General features: G+C 49.8%; 1 protein-coding gene and 1 long non-coding RNA gene across 3 annotated transcripts in view; one reads left to right on the top strand and one right to left on the bottom strand.

Moving 5' to 3' along the window:
- LOC137438126 (S-geranylgeranyl-glutathione receptor P2RY8-like) overlaps positions 1 to 7,637 on the bottom strand; it is an 87,202-nt gene extending 79,565 nt beyond the window's left edge. Inside the window, exon 1 of one of the 2 annotated variants that reach the window (XM_068133092.2) lies at positions 7,564 to 7,637. The gene's annotated coding sequence lies outside the window, so the exon portion shown is untranslated. Of the gene's footprint in view, positions 1 to 7,390; positions 7,521 to 7,563 lie in introns of those variants that run through there. The other variant, XM_068133091.2, reaches the window with a different exon arrangement.
- Positions 7,638 to 8,254: 617 nt separating this feature from the next.
- On the top strand, positions 8,255 to 15,571 carry LOC137438128 (uncharacterized). The gene is made up of 3 exons (XR_010986657.2): positions 8,255 to 8,475; positions 8,597 to 8,678; positions 15,153 to 15,571. It is a non-coding gene; the product is annotated as an uncharacterized LOC137438128 (long non-coding RNA).
- Positions 15,572 to 19,675: the final 4,104 nt, after the last annotated feature.

Here is a 19,675-nt window from a genome sequence, read left to right as displayed (position 1 = left end):
ATTTATATTCACCTTATCATGTCCACAATGCACTTCACACCTTGAATTATGTATTTATTTATATTCACCTTATCATGTCCACAATGCACATCACACCTTGAATTATGTATTTATTTATATTCACCTTATCATGTCCACAATGCACTTCACACCTTGAATTATGTATTTATTTATATTCACCTTATCATGTCCACAATGCACATCACACCTTGAATTATGTATTTATTTATATTCACCTTATCATGTCCACAATGCACTTCACACCTTGAATTATGTATTTATTTATATTCACCTTATCATGTCCACAATGCACATCACACCTTGAATTATGTATTTATTTATATTCACCTTATCATGTCCACAATGCACATCACACCTTGAATTATGTATTTATTTATATTCACCTTATCATGTCCACAATGCACTTCACACCTTGAATTATATATTTATTTATATTCACCTTATCATGTCCACAATGCACATCACACCTTGAATTATGTATTTATTTATATTCACCTTATCATGTCCACAATGCACTTCACACCTTGAATTATGTATTTATTTATATTCACCATATCATGTCCACAATGCACTTCACACCTTGAATTATGTATTTATTTATATTCACCTTATCATGTCCACAATGCACTTCACACCTTGAATTATGTATTTATTTATATTCATCTTATCATGTCCACAATGCACTTCACACCTTGAATTATGTATTTATTTATATTCACCTTATCATGTCCACAATGCACTTCACACCTTGAATTATGTATTTATTTATATTCACCTTATCATGTCCACAATGCACATCACACCTTGAATTATGTATTTATTTATATTCACCTTATCATGTCCACAATGCACTTCACACCTTGAATTATGTATTTATTTATATTCACCTTATCATGTCCACAATGCACATCACACCTTGAATTATGTATTTATTTATATTCACCTTATCATGTCCACAATGCACTTCACACCTTGAATTATGTATTTATTTATATTCACCTTATCATGTCCACAATGCACATCACACCTTGAATTATGTATTTATTTATATTCACCTTATCATGTCCACAATGCACTTCACACCTTGAATTATGTATTTATTTATATTCACCTTATCATGTCCACAATGCACTTCACACCTTGAATTATGTATTTATTTATATTCACCTTATCATGTCCACAATGCACTTCACACCTTGAATTATGTATTTATTTATATTCATCTTATCATGTCCACAATGCACTTCACACCTTGAATTATGTATTTATTTATATTCACCTTATCATGTCCACAATGCACTTCACACCTTGAATTATGTATTTATTTATATTCACCTTATCATGTCCACAATGCACATCACACCTTGAATTATGTATTTATTTATATTCACCTTATCATGTCCACAATGCACTTCACACCTTGAATTATGTATTTATTTATATTCACCTTATCATGTCCACAATGCACATCACACCTTGAATTATGTATTTATTTATATTCACCTTATCATGTCCACAATGCACTTCACACCTTGAATTATGTATTTATTTATATTCACCTTATCATGTCCACAATGCACATCACACCTTGAATTATGTATTTATTTATATTCACCTTATCATGTCCACAATGCACATCACACCTTGAATTATGTTTTTATTTATATTCACCTTATCATGTCCACAATGCACATCACACCTTGAATTATGTTTTTATTTATATTCACCTTATCATGTCCACAATGCACTTCACACCTTGAATTATGTATTTATTTATATTCACCTTATCATGTCCACAATGCACATCACACCTTGAATTATGTATTTATTTATATTCACCTTATCATGTCCACAATGCACATCACACCTTGAATTATGTTTTTATTTATATTCACCTTATCATGTCCACAATGCACATCACACCTTGAATTATGTTTTTATTTTTATTCATCTTATCATGTCCACAATGCACATCACACCTTGAATTATGTTTTTATTTATATTCATCTTATCATGTCCACAATGCACATCACACCTTGAATTATGTTTTTATTTATATTCACCTTATCATGTCCACAATGCACATCACACCTTGAATTATGTTTTTATTTTTATTCATCTTATCATGTCCACAATGCACATCACACCTTGAATTATGTTTTTATTTTTATTCATCTTATCATGTCCACAATGCACATCACACCTTGAATTATGTTTTTATTTATATTCATCTTATCATGTCCACAATGCACATCACACCTTGAATTATGTTTTTATTTATATTCACCTTATCATGTCCACAATGCACATCACACCTTGAATTATGTATTTATTTATATTCACCTTATCATGTCCACTATGTACATCACACCTTGAATTATAAATATATTGATTTATATACACTTAATGTCCACTATGTACATCACACCTTGAATTATATATTTATTTATATACACTTGATGTCCACTAACAACACAACTTTTATTTATCTATTTATATGCCATTGCCCACCTCCACTACCTAATATTACGTTAGTTATTTTCAGGTTTTGTTTTTTGTTTTGTCCCGTGTACCCCTCCCCCTCCTCCCTCGGCCATCCCTCTCGCTCCCACAGAGCTCCCGATGTCGCTGTTCTCTACTGTGGTGCTTGTGTGCTTCCCTCTCGCTCCCCATATTGTCTCCCCCTCCCTTTATTGTTTTACGTGTCCGTTTATGTTTTTGTGTTTTATGTGCTAATATGTGTTTTATGTGCTAGCTCTTAAAGGAGCCTCGATCTTGTATACAAAAAAAAGAAAGAAAAGGTAAGCCACACTGTGACGTCATGGTTAGATCATCCACCTGGGAGGTCGGTGGTTCAAACCACAGCTGAGTCATACCGAAGAATTTTAAAATGTCTTTGCTGCTTCCTTGTTTGACGCTCAGTATTTAAAAGGAGAGCGCAGCCAAACAACGTTGGGAGGGCAATGGCAAACCACCTAGTGTAACCCTTGCTAAGAATCTGCTTTGCTCTCGGAAAAGTACGCGGTACATGAAATGTAATCAATTTAAAGGTAAAATCAATCTACACCTTTAATTTTAAGGTGCAGTTAGAAGCCAGGTGAGGCTGTTTCCTCGATGAGGACTTGTATACGTCCCATGTGTGTGGTGCTCTGTCCTGAGTCACTAGCTGTCTGCGTTGTAGTTTTCACAGTTTTCACAGTTTTCAGTTCACAGTTTCACAGTTCACAGTCACAGTTTCACAGTTTCACAGTTTCACAGTTTCACAGTTTTCACAGTTTCACAGTTTCATTTCACAAATCACGTTTTCACAGTTCACTCTGTCAATAAATTATATTTCGTTCCAAATCATGGTAGATTAGCAAACCTATACATTTTTGGAAAGGTTATAGCATAAGGAAACTAAAAATCAATGTTTACATTTGGAGAGATACCTGTATGGCGGCCATTTTGGATTTTCAAAATGGCCACTGTAAAATACATATTTTGTTCTATTTCTGCCTCTAATTACCCTAAAAACTTTTTAAAATATACTAAACCTATATTTTCAGGGACGAGGAATCCAATGAAAGTATCAAATTAGTGCTATGGGGAATGGTAAGACACGAATCAAAGGTTTTTAATTGCAAAATACTGTCTTTATATTCGCGATAAGTTGCATAATCAAATACATGTTATCATTTTGTACAGGCAGTTAATAACATCAAAATGTGTCACAATAATTCATATCACCAAACATACACAGGCAGTCAGCAAAATCATATATACACATGCAGTCAGTATAACTTCACATCTACACAGGCAGTCAATGACAAAATATACACAGGCAGTCAATGGCATCAAACATATACGATTACAGAATATGCCATTTAGAGTTCGTCATCACTGTCCTGTGTGTCGTATCCGACAATATAGTCCGCATCGTTTTCACAGCCCGTTCCACACAAGCAAAGGTCGGTCAAATTGATTGGCAAATCGAATTGGTCGAATGGTCGATCGAATCGAATTCGATGAATCGAATCGAATCGAATCGATCGAATTGGTCGAATGGTCGAATGGTCGATCGAAGCGATTGGTCGAATGGTCGAATTGGTCGAATGGAATTGGTCGATTGGTCGAATGGTCGAATTGGTCGAATGGAATTGGTCGATTGGTCGAATTGGTCGATTGGTCGAATTGGTCGAATTGGTTGAATCGAATTGGTCGGAATTGGCAAATGTAAACATTGATTTTCAGATTTTCCATGTAATAACGTTTCCAAAAATGTATAGGTTTGCTAATCTACCATGATTTTGAACGAAAAAACATAGTGAACCTGACTATTGTATTGCGGTTAACGTTCCATGTGCGTGGTGCTTGGTGAGCATGGTGCGTGGTGAGGTTGTGTGGTGCTTGGTGAGCTTGCGTGGTGCATGGTGAGCATGGTGCGTGGTGAGCTTGCAGGGTGCATGGTGAGCGTGGGGCTGGTGAGCTTGTGGGGTGCATGGTAAGCGTGGTGCATGGTGAGCATGGTGCATGGTGAGCGTACATGGTGCTTGGTGAGCGTGGTGCATGGTGAGTGTGGTGCGTGGTGCATGGTGAGTTGGCGTGGTGCATGGTGAGCTTGCATGGTGCTTGGTGAGTGTGGTGCATGGTGAGGTTGCATGGTGCATGGTGAGTGTGGTGCATGGTGTGCGTGGTGAGCATGGTGCGTGGTGAGCTTGCAGGGTGCATGGTGAGCGTGGTGCATGGTGAGCATGGTGCGTGGTGAGCTTGTGGGGTGCATGGTGAGCGTGGTGCATGGTGAGCATGGTGCGTGGTGAGCTTGTGGGGTGCATGGTGAGCATGGTGCGTGGTGAGCTTGCAGGGTGCATGGTGACCGTGGGGCTGGTGAGCTTGTGGGGTGCATGGTGAGCGTGGTGCATGGTGAGCGTACGTGGTGCTTGGTGAGCGTGGTGCATGGTGAGTGTGGTGCGTGGTGCATGGTGAGTTGGCGTGGTGCATGGTGAGCTTGCGTGGTGCTTGGTGAGTGTGGTGCATGGTGAGGTTGCGTGGTGCATGGTGAGTGTGGTGCATGGTGTGCGTGGTGAGCATGGTGCGTGGTGAGCTTGCAGGTTGCATGGTGAGCGTGGTGCATGGTGAGCATGGTGCGTGGTGAGCTTGTGGGGTGCATGGTGAGCGTGGTGCATGGTGAGCATGGTGCGTGGTGAGCTTGTGGGGTGCATGGTGAGCGTGGTGCGTGGTGAGCTTGCACGGTGCATGGTGAGCGTGGTGCATGGTGCATGGTGTGCGTGGTGCTTGGTGAGCTTGTGTGGTGCATGGTGTGCATGATGCATGGTGAGCATGCGTGGTGCTTGGTGAGTGTGGTGCATGGTGCATGGTGAGTTTGCATGGTGCTTGGTGAGCGTGGTGCATGGTGCATGGTGAGCTGGCATGGCGCTTGGTGAGCGTGGTGCGTGGTGCATGGTGAGCTTGCGTGGTGCTTGTTGAGCATGGTGCATGGTGCATGGTGAGCTGGCGTGGTGCTTGGTGAACGTGGTGTGTGGTGCTTGGTGACTGTAGTGCTTGGTGAGCGGGCATGGTGCATGGTGTGCGTGGTGCATGGTGAGCGTGTGTGGTGCTTGGTGAGCGTGGTGCATGGTGCGTGTGTGTGGTGCTTGGTGAGCGTGGTGCATGGTGCATGGTGAGCTGGCGTGGTGCTTGGTGAGCATGGTGCGCGATGCATGGTGAGCTTGTGAAGTGCTTGGTGAGCGTGGTGCATGGTGAGGTTGCGTGGTTCTTGGTGAGCTTGCATGGTGCATGGTGAGCGTGGTGCATGGTGAGCATGGTGCGTGGTGAGCGTGGTGCTTGGGGAGCTTGCTTGGCGCATGGTGAGCGGGGTGCATGGTGAGCTTAAGGGGTGCATGGTGCGTGGTGAGCGTGGTGCGTTGTTGAGCTGGTGGGGTGCATGGTGAGCGTGGTGCATGGTGAGCGTGGTGCATGGTGAGCGTGGTGAGCATGGTGCTTGGTGAGTATAGTGCGTGGTGAGCTTGGTGCTTGGTGAGTGTGGTGCGTGGTGAGCATGGTGCTTGGTGAGCGTGGTAAGCATGGTGAGCGTGGTGAGCGTTGTGAGCATGGTGAGCATGGTGCTTGGTGAGCATAGTGCGTGGTGAGCGTGGTGCTTGGTGAACGTGGTGCGTGGTGAGCATGGTGCTTGGTGCGCATAGTGCGTGGCGAGCATGGTGCTTGGTGAGCATAGTGCATGGTGAGCGTGGTGCTTGGTGCGCGTGGTGCGTGGTGCTCTGTCCTGAGTCGCCAGCCATCTGTGTTGTATTGTGTTTGGATAGAAACGATAACGTTCCATGTGCGTGGTGCGTGGTGCATGGTGCGTGGTGAGCTTGCGTGGTGCGTGGTGAGCGTGGTGCATGGTGAGCGTGGTGAGCATGGTGCTTGGTGAGCATATTGCGTGGTGAGTGTGGTGCTTGGTGAGCGTCGTGAGCGTGGTGCTTGGTGAGCGTGGTGAGCATGGTGCTTGGTGAGCATAGTGCGTGGTGAGCGTGGTGCTTGGTGAGTGTGGTGAGCATGGTGCTTGGTGAGTATAGTGCGTGGTGAGCGTGGTGCATGGTGAGCGTGGTGAGCATAGTGCGTGGTGAGCGTGGTGCTTGGTGAGCGTGGAGAGCATGGTGCTTGGTGAGCATAGTGCGTGGTGAGCGTGGTGCTTGGTGAGCATAGTGCATGCTGAGCGTGGTGCTTGGTGAGCGTGGTGCGTGGTGCTCTGTCCTGAGTCGCCAGCCATCTGTGTTGTATTGTGTTTGGATAGAAACGATAACGTTCCATGTGCGTGGTGCGTGGTGAGCTTGCGTGGTGCGTGGTGAGCGTGGTGCATGGTGAGCGTGGTGAGCATGGTGCTTGGTGAGCGCGGTTCTTGGTGAGCGTGGTGAGCATGGTGCGTGGTGAGCGTGGTGCTTGGTGAGCGTGGTGAGCATGGTGCTTGGTGAGCATAGTGCGTGGTGAGCGTGGTGAGCATGGTGCTTAGTGAGCACAGTGCGTGGTGAGCGTGGTGCATGGTGAGCACGGTGGGCATGGTGCTTGGTGAGCATAGTGCGTGGTGAGCATAGTGCGTGGTGAGCACGGTGCTTGGTGAGCATGGTGAGCATGGTGCTTGGTGAGCATGGTGCTTGGTGAGCATAGTGCGTGGTGAGTGTGGTGCGTGGTGCTCTGTCCTGACTCGCTAGCCATCTGTGTTGTATTGTGTTTGGATAGAAACGATAACGTTCCATGTCCGTGCGGTAACTATGGGGCGGAAGGGGCTCGAAAGGATCGGGGGTCCTAGCCGTCTCTGTTAGACACAAGACACTCATAAATAGGCTATGGATAGACAGTCAGTATGAACAGGTAAACAATTTTTATCTACCTTGACCTATGACGTTCAGCCAATTCAGACCTCGATCCGATATTCCGTTTTCTCAAAGAATTCCCAAAGCAGCGCAGACTCGGGAAAGGAGGAAATTCAGATTCCAGATCCGATGACTCGAACTTGTGCCGAGACAAGTTTGTTTGTGTCACACCGTGCATACGTAGGCCTACCTGTTCGATGTCAGACAGGAGACGCCCCAGCGCATGTGCTTCGACCCGTCACGGCGATGGAAGGTGTGTCGGTCGTGGGAAGGCTGTGAGTCGGGGCCGAGCAATGAACTGGGAAATTCCAGCGTCAGGAGGCGGACTCGAACGCATTCACAACTCGGGATCTCTACCTGGATCACCCGGTGGGAACACGCAACTCTTCTACCTGGAACACGCAACTCGCTCTACCTGGAACACCCGGTGAGAACACGCAACTCTTCTACCTGGAACACGTAACTCGCTCTACCTGGATCAACCGGTGGGAACACACAACTCGCTCTACCTGGAACAACCGGTGGGAACACACAACTCGCTCTACCTGGAACACTCAGTGAGAACACGCAACTCTTTCTACCTGGAACACCCGGTGGGAACACGCAACTCTTTTCACCTGGAACACCCGGTGGGAACACGCAACTCTTTCTACCTGGAACACGCAACTCGCTCTACCTGGAACACTCAGTGGGAACACGCAACTCTTTCTACCTGGAACACTCGGTGGGAACACGCAACTCTTTCTACCTGGAACACGCAACTCGCTCGACCTGGAACACTCAGTGAGAACACGCAACCCGCTCTACCTGGAACACCCAGTGAGAACACGCAACTCTTTCTACCTGGAAGACCCGGTGAGAACACCCAACTCGCTGTACCTGGAACAAGCGGTGAGAACACGCAACCCGCTCTACCTGTGATGTCAATGGTCTATAGAGCGAAACTGAACGAGTGTTCGGGAGGTAGTTGGGCACTCTTAAAGAGGGGTGGTCTACATAGGAGGATGGACACCATTGGCGATAACGATGGGAGGGCTCGGATGGGATTTCGGACAATGGTCTGCACTCTCCTTGACCATGCTGCACATCTGTAAATGGACAGGTGGGTATCTGTCTGATGACTCTTCAACTTTCATCAAGCAAGACCGGCATAGGTAGGATGTCTGGTCTCCCCTGCAAACTTCTCATTTAATATTAATATACGTTCCCATTCAATTATTCAGGAATCCCGTCGACCATTACCCTCGGCTGCAGGTCACACATGAGCCAACGGATGCTCCGTGTTTGCATCTCGACAGGCTACAGGTATGTCTATACATTCCGATGGACTCACCTGTAAAAGGACACTTGGTATTTCTTGGGAATCAAATGAATGTGTCGACGATTGATGCAGGGGTTGAAGTTAAAGAAATTGGGAAAATACAGAAATGGGATGTTTTTATATCATGCTGCTTGCACTGCATGACATACAGGGTGTGGCATTTATATGTGACATATTTGTAATGTATATACAGTCACGTGAAAAAGTAAGTAGACCCCATGTAAAGTTTTGACTTTTTCAACATATTTCATCATACAACTATTTGATCTTCATTTCAACAATATTGATGGATAAAGGTGATATTGTGGCGGACACAAAAGCCCACTAGCGTGGTGACATCATTCCACGCACCGAGTGGGCGGTGGCCACGCCCGAGGGGTAGGCGTGGCCTCATGATATACCCCGGGCGACCAGCCCGGAGGGGAGGAGTTTAGTGTTACAGTGTAGTCTTACAATAAAGACGTTTATATGTTACCGCTTGTCCGCTTCCTCCTTGCTCACAAGCAGCGCGCGTAACGCCGCGCTTTACTGGTGACCCTCGACGTTGGATCTGCCGGAGCGATCCTTCCACACGCGACGCCATCGCCATGGCCGCCTTCGTCAAACTTCCGGAATTTTGGGAGGCTCAGGCCGAAGTCTGGTTCGTCCAGGCCGAAGCCCAATTTCAGCTTCGGCACCTCAGCGCTACTGCCACGTCGTCGCCTCCCTCGGGCCCGGCACGGCCGCTCGAGTTGTGTCCGTCCTTCGCCACCCACCGGACGGCCACAAGTACGAGGCACTCAAGCGGCTACTCCTAGCCACGTTCAGCCTCACGGACGACGCACGGGCCGACCGCCTCCTGGATCTCCCCGAGCTCGGTGAGACGCGCCCGTCGGTCCGAATGGACCATATGCTGTCACTGTTGGGCGACGAAGCCCCCGGTTCGCTATTCCGGGCGCTTTTCCGTCGCCAACTTCCAGCGCAGGTTCGCCTCGCGTTGGCCGGGACCGGGCTAACGGAACCCCGAGCATTGGCGGCCGAGGCGGACAAGTACTTCGCCGCTTCGGACACGCGGGCGAGCGTTGGCGTGGCCGTCACGGCCTTCGACGCTGATGTTCCACAGCATCATCTTCTACAGCACGCTGATGTTCCACAGCATCATCTTCTACAGCACGCTGATGTTCCACAGCATCATCTTCTACAGCACGCTGATGTTCCACAGCATCATCTTCTACAGCACGCTGTGGTTCAGCAGCATGCTGATACGCACCTCGTGAACGCCGCCACGCCCCCGCCCACCGCCGTGGCGAAAACCGCCACCGCGGGGAAACCCGTCGACTCCACCGGCCTGGCGGAGCCAGCCGCACTCCTCCAGCTCCATCACCTGGTGCTGGTTCCACGCCAAGTTCGGCCACGAAGCTCGGTGGTGTCATCCGCCGGGCTCCAACGGGTCGGGAAACGCCCGGGCCGGCGCTCAATTGTGGCGATGAGTGCCGGCCGTTCGAGCAGCCTGCTGTTCATAACGGACACCTTCTCCGGGCGCCGTTACCTGTGCGACACGGGAGCACAGGTGAGTGTCATTCCCGCCGGCACGTCAGACAAGCACGCCGCGGGTGGGGGCCCTGCGCTGCTTGCCGCGAACGGGACGCCCATCCGTACGTACGGAAAACGCTGCCTCTCTCTGCGGTTTGGAGGGCAGGTTTTCCGATGGACGTTCGTCACCGCCGACGTGCCCATGGCACTGCTTGGCGCGGACTTCCTGTGCGCTAATGGGCTCCTGGTCGACGTCAAGCGCAGACGGCTTGTCCAGGCCGAGACGTTCAGCTCGCTCGCATGTGCGTTGCCCAGCTCAACGAGCGGCTTGCCAAGCGGCTTGCCGAACGATTCGGTTCCGGCCACGTTGGTCTGTACGCTTCCGGCAGCGGACGCATTCACCCGCCTCCTCACCGGCTTCCCGGCCCTCACGCGGCCCACCTTCTCGGCGGGGGCCGTCAAGCACGGGGTGGCCCATCACATCCCCACCGTCGGGCCACCGGTCTACGCCCGGGCACGCCGCCTCGAGCCGACGAAGCTGGCGGTGGCAAAAGCGGCGTTCGCTACCCTGGAGCGACTCGGCATCGTTCGGCGCTCAGAGAGCGCTTGGGCGTCGCCGCTGCACATCGTGCCGAAGCCCGGTGGGGGATGGCGACCGTGCGGGGACTATCGCCATCTCAATGACGCCACGACTCCCGACCGCTACCCCGTCCCCCACATTCAGGACTTTTCCGCCGGTTTGGCAGGCAGGTCCTTCTTCTCGAAGGTGGACCTCATACGCGGCTCCCATCAGGTCCCCGTCAGGCCGGAGGACGTCCCGAAGACGGCGGTCATCACGCCATTCGGACTCTTCGAGTTCCTGCGCATGCTCTTCGGTCTGAAGAATGCGGCTCAGGCGTTCCAGCGACTGATGGACAGCGTCCTGCGCGACTTGGATTTTGTCTACGTCTACCTGGACGATATCCTCGTCGCCAGCGCGTCCCGCGAAGAGCACCTACGCCACCTCCGCACGCTCTTCGAACGCCTGGGCCAGCATGGCCTGATTGTGAACCCCGCAAAGTGCCGGTTCGGCGCCGCCACAATCGATTTTCTGGGGCACCGTGTCACCAGGCACGGCGCCATCCCCCTGCCGGCCAAGGTGGAGGCGGTGAAGGGGTTTCCGCGCCCCCGCACGATCAGAGGGCTGCAGGAGTTCCTGGGCATGGTGAACTTTTACCATCGGTTCCTGCCCCGTATCGCCCAGCTCCTGCGCCCCCTGCACGAAGCTCTCCGAGGTAAGCCGGGCAAAGGCGACGTTACCTGGACCGAGCAGATGGACACGGCGTTCACGGGCGCGAAGCTCGCCTTGGCTAACGCCACCATGCTCGCGCACCCGGCGCCCGATGCACCGATCGCCCTCACCACCGATGCCTCGGACTACGCGGTGGGCGCGGTGCACGAGCAATGGGTGCGTGGAGCTTGGCAACCGCTGGCGTTCTTTAGCCGGCAGCTTCGCCCGCCCGAACGCCGTTACAGTACCTTCGACCGCGAGTTGCTCGGACTTCACTTGGCGGTCAGGCACTTCCGCCATCTGCTCGAGGGCCGGGCGTTCACTGCCTTCGTCGACCACAAGCCGCTGATCTTCGCGATGGGCAAGGTCACCGAGCCGTGGTCGGCCCGGCAGCAGCGTCACCTCTCGGCCGTGTCCGAGTACACGACGGACATCCAGCACGTCGCGGGGAAGGACAACCCGGTGGCGGATTGCCTTTCCCGGGCCGTCGCCCACGCAGTCCACCTCGGCATCGACTATGCCCGGATGGCAGCGGACCAGGCCGCTGACCCCGACGTCCAGGCCTTGCGGACCGCCGTCACGGGCCTCCGCGTCACCGAGGTGCCGTTCGACGGCGCGGGCGCGGCTCTCTTGTGCGATGTCTCCCTCGGGCGTCCTCGCCCCATTGTGCCCGCGGGCTGGCAGCGCCAGGTGTTTGACGCCATCCACGGCCTGTCCCACCCGGGCGCGAGGGCCTCCCAAAGGCTGATCGCCGACAAGTTCGTCTGGCATGGCCTCCGGAAGGCCGTCCGCGGCTGGGCCAGGACGTGCCTCGCGTGCCAGCGCGCCAAGGTGCACCGGCACACCCAGGCCCCGTTGGCCCCGTTCACGGTGCCGGAACGCCGGTTTGACCACGTCCACGTGGACCTGGTGGGACCTCTGCCCCCCTCGCGGGGTTTCACCTACGTCCTCACCATGGTGGACCGCACCACCCGGTGGCCGGAGGCCGTGCCCTTGGCGTCGACAACGGCGGCCGATGTCGCGCAGGCTTTCATCGCCACCTGGGTCGCCCGGTTCGGCGCCCCCTCAGACATCTCATCCGACCGCGGCCCCCAGTTCACCTCGGAGCTCTGGGGGGCGGTTGCGCAGGGGCTCGGGGTCCGGCTGCACCGAACCACGGCCTACCACCCCCAGGCTAACGGCCTGTGTGAGCGATTTCACCGCTCATTGAAGGCCGCGCTCCGGGCCACCCTCCGCGACGGCGGCTGGGTCGACAGGCTCCCCTGGGTCCTGCTGGGCCTCCGGACGGCGCCCAAGGAGGACCTGCGCGCATCCGCGGCGGAGTTGGTCTTCGGGCAACTGCTGCGGGTGCCGGGCGAGTTCCTCCCCGACTCCACGGCACCATGGTCCGCGGCACAGCAGCGCTCCGCTCTGCAAGAGACCGCCCAGAGGTTCGCCCCGGTGCCAACGGCATGCCACGGGCACCCACCGACGCACGTCGCCCCGGAGCTTCGCACGGCGGAGTACGTCTTCGTCCGCCACGATGCCCATCGGACACCACTGCGGCCCCCGTACGACGGGCCTTTCCGCGTGCTGGAGACCGGGGCGAAGCACTTCACCCTGGACATCGGCGGTACTCCTGACCGCGTTTCGGTAGACCGCCTCAAGCCGGCCCACCTCGATGTGGACCATCCACCGCCAGTGGCCCGACCCCCACGTCGGGGCCGCCCTCCTGCGGGCGGACCCCCGGCACCGCCCAGCCCCACCGCCACGGCGCCCCCCGGTCCTGCACCCATCCCAGGGGCAGCCAGGGGCATCCCACCTGGTATCCCTGCACCCCGGACGCCGCCGATCGCCAGGGGGCGCTTCGGCCGGGTCATTCGTCTGCCCCGCAAACTGGCCCTCCAGGTGCGCGGGAATTCTGGGGGGGCGCGTGTGGCGGACACAAAAGCCCACTGGCGTGGTGACATCATTCCACGCACCGAGTGGGCGGTGGCCACGCCCGAGGGGTAGGCGTGGCCTCATGATATACCCCGGGCGACCAGCCCGGAGGAGTTTAGTGTTACAGTGTAGTCTTACAATAAAGACGTTTATATGTTACCGCTTGTCCGCTTCCTCCTTGCTCACAAGCAGCGCGCGTAACGCCGCGCTTTAATATAATATAACAAATATCATGAAACATTTACATTTTGTAGTCCATTGTATAATTTAAATAAACATAAATGCAAATTTCGCATGTAGAAAAAGTAAGCACACCACTACATTTATCACTACTTCAAATACCTAAAATTAGAATCAGGTGCACCAGCTCAGGTGTAAATGATTAGAACATCGTTAGAGAGGATCTTGGAGGAACCCGTCTTATTTAAACCTCCGACATTTAGTTTGGTTTGCTCTTTGTTGTTGAAGTGTGCGGCATCACCATGCCTAGATCAAAAGAGCTCTATGAGGCCTTCAGAAAGAAGGTTAGAGATGCCTACGAGTCTGGGAAGGGATTTAAAAACATCTCCAAACAATTTGAAATCAATCATTCGACTGTCCGGAAGATCATCGACAAGTGGAGAAGATTCCAAACAACTGCCAACTTGTTCAGGCCAGGCCGCCCCAGCAAGTTCAGCCCGAGAGCAGACCGCAAGATGCTGAAAGAAGTCTCTAAGAACCCCAGAATGTCATCACGGGACCTATAGGTAGCTCTTGCCACTGTTGATGTCAAAGTGCACGAGTCTACCATTAGAAAGAGGCTGCACAAATTTGATCTACATGGGAGGTGTGCCAGGAGGAAACCTTTGCTGTGCAGAAAGAACATCAGGGCAAGACTAAAGTTTGCCAATGAACACCTTGGCAAAGACCAGCACTTCTGGAACAATGTGCTCTGGACAGATGAGTCAAAGGTAGAGCTATTTGGCCACAGCACCAGAAGACATGTTTGGCGAAAACCAAAGACAGCATTTGACCACAAGAACCTGATACCAACTGTAAAGCATGGTGGTGGAAATATTATGGTTTGGGGCAGCTTCGCCACCATCATAGAATCCACTATGAATTATTCATTGTACCAGAGGATGCTTGAGGATAATGTGAGGCCATCTGTCGGAGTGTTGAAGCTCAACCGAAGGTGGATCTTGCAACATGACAATGACCCTAAACATACCAGTAAATCCACCAAGGAATGGCTGAAAAGAAAGAAATGGAGGGTTCTGGAATGGCCAAGTCAAAGCCCGGATCTAAATCCCATCGATATGTTTTTGAGGGATTTGAAACGAGCTGTGCATGCAATAAACCCCTCAAACATCGCACAGCTGAAAGAATTCTGCATGGAGGATTGGGCAAAAATGTCTCCCAGTCGATGTCAGAGACTGGTGGACAGTTATAAGAAACGCTTACTTGAGGTTGTTTCTGCCAAAGGGGGCAATACCACCTATTAGAGCCAAGGGTGTACTTACTTTTTCCACACACGAAATTTGCATTTTTGTTTATTTAAATTATACAATGGACGACAAAATGTAAATGTTTCATGATATTTGTTATATTATATCACATTTATCCATCAATATTGTTGAAATGAAGATCAAATAGCTGTACGTTGAAATATGTTGAAAAAGTCAAATCTTTACATGGGGTGTACTTACTTTTTCACGTGACTGTATATTTAAAATAAATATTTGTGTAATTAATTAATTATTTTTGTGCGTTACAGGGGAATCCCAGGAGATTTCAATGATGGAGCATTACGACTGTCCAAGACTCTACATCAATTAGGCTCTGGCTCTCTTTTTGCAACTCTGCAGCGAGCATTTAGTAGCTGCCCCGATCCATAGATTGACCACAGCGGATGTCTTCCTTTGGGGATATTTGAAGATCCAGGTTTCCACGATATGTCCCACATGTGCAGGTGACCTTACAATGAGGATCACTGAAACCATTACTGCTATTGATAACGATACATTGAAAGCAGTGATGAACAATGTACTTGTTTGATGCAGGGATTGCATCAATTCCAAACGACATCAGTTAAAAGATGTGATTTTTGAGGAATGTAGCTGGGTTGTGTACACTGCTGTAATGTCTCACAATATCCCACACCTGTACTTCAATTTAGTAAACTAAAAACATGTTTTACTTTGTTCAGCCTTGTTTTATTACAGAAATAGATGTGTCAGATATTAATGCCACACCTTGTATAATTACCCCCACCACCGAAGGTGGAGAGAGATCATGTTTTCACCCCTCTGTCTGTCGATGAACAGGATATCTCAAAAGGTTGTGGACAGATTCAGACGACATTTGGTGGAGATTTTGTTTGTGACAAGGATGAAATGATTCGATTTTGGTGAAGATCTGAATTCGGATACTACAACTTTTTAAATGATTCTTCACCATTAAGAGATAGAGCCAAAAACTATACAAAGCAAATGTCAAACAAGTATAGATACACTACATGACCAAAAATATGCGGACACACCTTATAATTAGTGGATTCGGCTGTTTCAGCCACACCCATTGCTGACACGTATATATAATCAAGCACACAGCCATGCAATCTCCATAAACAAACATTGGCAGTAGAATGGGCTGTACTGAAGAGCTCATTGACTTTCAACGTGGCACCATCATAGGATGCCACCTTTCCAACAAGTCAGTTCGTCAAATTTCTGCCTGGCTAGAGCTGCTCTGGTCAACTGTAAGTGCTGTTATTGTGAAGTGGAAACGTCTCGGAGCAACAACAGCTCAGCTGCGAAGTGGTGGGCCACACAAGCTCACAGAATGGGACCGCCGAGTGCTGAAGCGTGTAGCACGTAAAAATCGTTTGGCCTCGGTTGCAACACTCACTTCCGAGTTCCAAACTGCCTCTGGAAGCAATGTCAGCACAACAACTGTTCGTCGGGAGCTTCATGAAATGGGTTTCCATGGCCGAGCAGCCGCACACAAGCCTAAGGTCACCATGCGCAATGCCAGGAGTCAGCTGGAGTGGTGTAAAGCTCGCCGCCATTGGACTCTGGAGCAGTGGAAACGTGTTCTCTGGAGTGATGAATCACGCTTCACCATCTGGCAGTCAAAGGACGAATCTGGGTTTGGCGGATGCCAGGAGAACGCTACCTGCCCGATTGCATAGTGCCAACTGTAAGGTTTGGAGGAGGAGGAATAATGGTCTGAGGTTGTTTTTCATGGTTCAGGCTAGGGCCCTTAGTTCCAGTGAAGGGAAATCTTAATGCTACAGCTTACAATGACATTCTAGACGATTGTTTGCTTCCAACTTTGTGGCAACAGTTTGGGGAAGGCCCTTTCTTGTTTCAGCATGACAATGCCCCCGTGCACAAAGCGAAGTCCATACAGAAATGGTTTGTCGAGATCGGTGTTTAAGAACTTGACTGGCCTTCACAGAGCCCTGACCTCAACCCCATCGAACACCTTTGGGATGATTTGGAACACTGACAGTGAGCCAGGCCTAATCGCCCAACATCAGTGCCCGACCTCACTAATGCTCTTGTGGCTGAATGGAAGCAAATCCCCACAGCAATGTTCCAACATCTAGTGGAAAGCCTTCAAAGAAAAGTGGAGGCTGTTGTAGCAGCAAAGGGGGGACCAACTCCATATTAATGCCCATGATTTTTGAATGAGATGTTCGATGTTTGGGTGTCCACATACTTTTGGTCATGTAGTGTACATTCAATGTACACCACCCCCATGCCAAATAAATAAATAACATATCCTCCAGAATGCGGCATTAAATAAATAATCAATTGGCTATTAGCATACCTAAACCACCAGTGTTGCATCCAAAGCTGTAACTTTTTTTTTTTTTTTTTTTTTTTTTTTTTTGCATACAAGATCGAGGCTCGTGAAAGAGCGAACATTAATCACACAGAAAGACAAACAGACACATACAACAAATAACATCGGGAGCAGTAGACAAGATGGGGAGAGAGGGGGAAGGACACAAACAAAACATTTGAGAGCAGGGACTGAGAGACATGGGGACATCGAGAGATCTGTGGGAGGGAGAGGGCTTTGGGGGGGGAGGCATGTGAAGGGGGGTGGGGGGGGAGGGGGTGGGAGAGGTATAAACATATGTACACTGCCAGGACTTCCAGGAAGGAAGTTGGAATTTCAAACAAGGTGGATCAGGGGTGAATTAGTGGGGGTAGAAAAGATCAAGGTTTTGGATGGGGGAAGATAAGAGATGGTGGTGAACAGCTGTTTTAAAGACCTGGAGGGAGGAGTGGGATTGAAGGGAGTGTGGGAGTTTGTTCCAGAGGCGGGAGAAAAGAGGAATGAAAGAGTGAAGGTGAGCAGAGAGCCGAGATTTCGGCAGTTTAACCATCAGAGGGTTGCTGGCAGATCTTGTGCGACCTGTAGGAATATTTGGGGGACAGAGCACAGAGAGAGCTGGGGGAGCAAGGCCGGAGAGGAGTCGGTAGAAGACAGAAAGACCACCTACCTGCCTGCGGTGAGTGAGTGAAAGGCCCTCAGAGATACCTTCATCGCGGGAGATTCCAATGATTTTGAAAGCTTTGGATTCAACAGCGTGAAGCCGAGCCAGGTGTGAGGCAGGAGCACCAGCCCATAGGGGAGAACAGTATTCCATTGAGCTGCGGATGAAAGCCTTGTATGTGGTGAGGAGCTCAGGTGTGCCGAGGACCTGAGCCGAGGAACTTTTTGAAAGCCTTGTATGTGGTGAGGATGAAAGCCTCACCGGATGCGGATGAAAGCTGCGGATGAAAGCCTTGTATGTGGTGAGGAGCTCAGGTGTGCCGAGGACCTGTGCCGAGGAACTTTTTGAAAATTAATTAAGTGTTTAATGAAATGGAATGTTTAAATGTTAAATGTTAAATGTTAAATGGAATGTTTAATTGAGTACCAGTTAACTGGTAATTCCCTGTGTGTCGCAAGAGGCGACTAACAGGGTTGGCGGCAGGAAGGGCATCCGGCAATAAAACATTGCTTCAAAAAGGGGACCACGGTGCCCAAAAAAGGCCAACCCCTGCTCTGCGGTGAAAATGGCCTCTAAAGGTGGTTCTTTAATTAAATGGAAAAATAATTAATTAATTGATTACTTTATTAATAATTAATTAATTAATTAATTAATTAATCAATAAATCAAAAATAGCCCTAAAGCCAAATCAATTTGTCATTGTCATGTCCAAATATCAGCTTCTTAGCTCAAAATGTGCCTGAGGAATTTTTTTTTCTTTGTATAGAGAGTCGAGGCTCGTGTAAGAGCACGAAAACATGAAACACGAAAACATGCACGGACACATCAAACATACAATAAAGGGAGCGGGAGACAAGAGGGTTGAGAGAGAGGAAAGCACACAAGCACAGCAACAGGGGGAGGGGGGAAGAGGTGGAGGCAGGGATACACGGTATAAAGCAAACGAACACTATTAGGAATTTCAGGAATGAAGTCGGAGATTGAAAGAGATGGATTTGGGGTGTTTTAACGGATGTAGAAAAGATCAAGGTTTTGGATGGGGGAAGATAAGAGATGGTCGTGAAGAGCTGTTTAAAGACCTGGAGGGAGGAGTGGGATTGAAGAGAGTTGAGGGAGTTTGTTTCAAAGGTGGGAAAAAGAGGAATGAAAGAGTGAAGGTGAATAGAGAGTCTTGATTTTGGCAGTTTCACCAGATGAGGGTTGCTGGCAGATCTTGTGCGACCTGCAGGAATATTTGGGGGACAGAGGACAGAGAGAGCTGGGGGAGCGAGGCCGGAGAGGAGTCGGTAGAAGACAGAAAGACCACCAACCTGCGGTGAGCAAGTGAAAGGCCCTCAGAATCAGCTTCATCGTGGGAGATTCCAATGATTCTGAAAGCATTGGATTCAACAGCGTGAAGCCGAGCGAGGTGTACACCAGCCCAGAGTGGAGAGCAGTATTCCATTGAACTGCAGATGAAAGTTTTGTAAGCGGTGAGGAGCTGAAAAGTGCCCAGAAAGGATGTCGCACAACTAGACGATAGGGCATGTGGTCCTAAGAGCTTGTCTTGTGGTCTCCATCTCCCGACTAAATAAAACTTATTTTATAATTAAGTTAAATATTTTTTATGAATTATCGTTCATATTCCCGCGTCATCGGTTGGAGCATTTTGTCGAATTTTAGGTTATAATAACTAATGGGTCACGTGTGTAAACAGATGCTGTTTGGTGAAAAGTATCGGTGAAAATGGCATCAGTTGGTGTCAAATTTGGTGTAAAAAATAGGTGTTATGCACATGTTCCAGGTGC

The sequence above is a fragment of the Myxine glutinosa genome, chromosome 12 (assembly GCF_964187855.1).
Source record: "Myxine glutinosa chromosome 12, kmMyxGlut1.1, whole genome shotgun sequence".
NCBI lineage: Eukaryota > Metazoa > Chordata > Myxini > Myxiniformes > Myxinidae > Myxine > Myxine glutinosa.
Note: the sequence above shows the minus strand (reverse complement) of the source record. Positions and strands in the feature narration are given on the sequence as shown.